Genomic DNA, 3345 nt, shown 5'->3' with positions numbered 1-3345 from the left:
CTTGTAAATGGGAGCACCTGTAAGGCATTTAAGGAAAAGACACTCTGGGGTAGAGGATTCCCTACATGGGGTCCCTTCAAGGAAAAAATCACAACATTCAAGTAGAAACAAAGGCACTCAACGAGTTAGTTTTTGAGCACTTACTACATGTTACACATTAGCCAGTAGCATGAATGACATCTCGTCCCTCTGCCTGAGCCACTCAAAATACCTGAGCTTCATATTTCAAAGGAAATTTGTTCTCATGATTATGGATATCAATTGTTTCTGTGATTCTTTTCAGGGAAAAGGACAAGGTTTTATACTGATGAGTCATAGGCATTGCCGGTCACAGTAGGATGTGTGGGGAGCCACACAGTGGATGTTACCAAGTAGGAACTATCAGCTAAGAAATGCACAATGTAGGAGAGAAGAAAAATGGTGCAGAGGCAGAGAGAACCAAGGCAAAGGGGAGAGAAGATGGAGCAGTCCCAACCAAAGGGGCAGGGAGAAAAGCAGATGACAGCCAGCCCCTGTGGCCACAGAAGGTGAAATGATAAAAACAAGAGCACTTTTAATATTCATGGAGCCTTCAAACCAAAAGGTAAAAAATGGCAGAATATATGACAAATCAGGCAAGAAAAATGCAATACCCATCTTGCCATAGGAAGGATTTCCATGCTGCCACCTCCTTTTTAATAAGCACTTTCATCTTCAGCTATGAAGGCTACAATGCAGTCTGGAAAGGCTCAAGGGGAGAAAGGGAGACAAGGAGCAAGAGAAGTGACTCCACTGCCAGGACAGAAAGTACATGCAAATGAGAGTGAGCCTGCGAGCTTGAAAGACACCGAAGGCTCTAGTTTGGGAGATATGAGGTCTAAGAGCTGATTAAGGATTAAGATGCTTCCTGAAGACCTGACAGCACCTTGGGGCACCCTGTGAGCCCCCCAGCAAGCACGCCCTTAGTCTCAGATTCCACTCGGCCAGGGGTCTCCAGGGTCCCACAGGTGAGGGCAGGCGACAGAAACTCCCTTTCCAATTAAGTTGCTTCTCTTATAGCAGCTGTTGACACTGTATCTGTCCTGTTCAAGTTCTCCAGGAAAGAGAGCGCACGAATGGATCTACACTGAGCTCCTGTGAGTATTCACGGTTGATAAGGCAAAACCAGTTTGGAGACCTCTAACTGAGTAGCTGAAAGAAATTGAAAAAGAAGGGGGAGAAATGATCTACACCGTGGGCCAGCAATTTTTTTTCTGTAAAGGGACAGATAGTAAATATTCTCTGCTTTGTGGGTCATACCACAGTCTCTGTCACAACGACTCTCCTCTGATGTTGTAGTGCAAAAGCAGCCATAGACAGTACATAAAAAAATGGGCTGTGTTCCAATAAAACTTTATTTACAAAATCAGGCAAAGGGCCAAATTTATCCTGAGGGCTGTGCTGTGCTGATCCCAGTCCATACAGCCCTAAAATAACAGGTACTGCTCACCTGTTTTCCAGTTTTCCATAGGAAGTTAGAGTATATGTCCTTGCAGGTGCCTTGAGGCCTTGTAAATGGTTGCATCGATGGGATTTTAAACTTGATGAAATGCCTGAAACAGTTTCAGTGGCCACATCTTCCTGCATCTGTGTTCAGGGTAGCCAAGAGTGCAGGATGGAAGAAAAGGGGGAAAGCGCAGGAAGCAGAGGCACCGAATTATTCCTCCCAGAGCTCCCATTTGCTTCTCATCTCGAACTCCTGCTTAAAATGTTAAACGCACCTGCTCCTCCAGAGGAAGCTTGAAGAATAAAAATTAAAGTGTGGGCATGAGGAAGCTTCACCAATACAGAGTGGATATACCAAAAGCTTTGCATAACTGCTGTGATCAGGCAAATAAGAAAAGCAGAGGCAGGGAAGGAAGTCATGGGTGCAAGGCCCTGCAGTGAGCCCTCCAGGTCGTGATTGTGAGTGGCCTCACATGGCACAAGACAATGGGGTGACTTGCAAGGCAACCCCTGTGGGTCAGGGCATGTCCATTTCCTGCAGAACACAGAATTGGTGTGGGGTTGGAACAACTGGGCTGCCAGGTGTGCTGGCTTACCTGGACACAGAAGGGTAGTAAAACATGACAGCTCCCTCCAGGCAGAGTAGGGTGGCCAGGCCCCAGGCCATGATGTGGTACAGCAGGATGGTGCTAGAGAGGAAAAAAGCCGGCAGCAACAGCATAGGGGGGCAAAAAAGTCCCCAGGGAGACCACCAGACTGCTTCCATGCCCTGGAAAGGTCAGGGAAGTACACACACAGCAAAACCCTTCCTCAGAGAGTGTCCTTATGTTGCTACTGAGGTTGTGGATTGTTGTTTTTTGTTTTTTTTTTTCAATTAAGGTGAAATGCATGTAACATAAAATTACCTATTTGACTGTGAACAATTCAGTGGCACTTAGTACATTTGCAATGTCATGCAACCACCTCTACCTAGTTCCAATGCCTTTTCATCCCCCCAAAAGGAGACCCCATACCATTAAACAGTCACTCCCCATCCACCCACCCCCAACCCCTGGCAACTGCTGCTGCTTCCAGCTACTTTCCATCTCTGTGAATTTGCCAATTCTGGACATTTTATATAGATGGGATCATACAGTATGTGGTCTTTTGTGTCTGGCTTCTTTCACTCAGCATAATATGTTTGAGGTTCATCCATGTGACACAATGTGTCAGAACTTCATTCCTTTTTATTGGTGAATAATATTATGCTATACGGTTATATCATATTTTGTTTATTCATTCGTTCGTCAATGGATATGCAGTTTGTTCCACCTGTTAGCTATTGCGAACGGAGCTGCTATGAACATGCATGTGCAAGTGTTTCTCTGAGTCCTTGCTTTCTTTTCTTTTGGGTCTACATCTGGGAGTAGAGTTGTTCTACATTTAACTTTTTGAGGAACCACCAAACTATTTCCTGCAGCAAATGCACCGTTTTACATTCCCACCAGCAATGTACCAAGATTCCATTTCCTCCATATCTTTGTCAACACTTGCTACTTTCCACTTTTGATTTTAGCCAGCCTAGGGGACTGGCTGCTAATTTTGAGACTTGACCTAAATGGGACCCACTTTCAATAAAACCATGGAATAGACAATTCCATCTCTAGTTCCCTCTGAACAAATTTTTCAGTTCTCCTCTACTATATACTGAATATTTGTGTCCCCTCCCACACATAAATTCCTATGTTGAAATTCTAACCCCCAAGATGATGGTGTTAGGAGGTGGTGCGTTTGGGAGGAAATGAGGTCATGAGGGTGGAGCCCTCATGAATGAGATTAATGCCCTTATAAAAGAGAACCCAGAAAGCTCCCTCATCCCTTCCACCATGTGAGGACACAGTG

The sequence above is a fragment of the Cynocephalus volans genome, chromosome X, assembly GCF_027409185.1.
Source record: "Cynocephalus volans isolate mCynVol1 chromosome X, mCynVol1.pri, whole genome shotgun sequence".
NCBI lineage: Eukaryota > Metazoa > Chordata > Mammalia > Dermoptera > Cynocephalidae > Cynocephalus > Cynocephalus volans.
The sequence above is the reverse complement of the archived record's forward strand: the minus strand, read 5'-3'. Positions refer to the sequence as shown.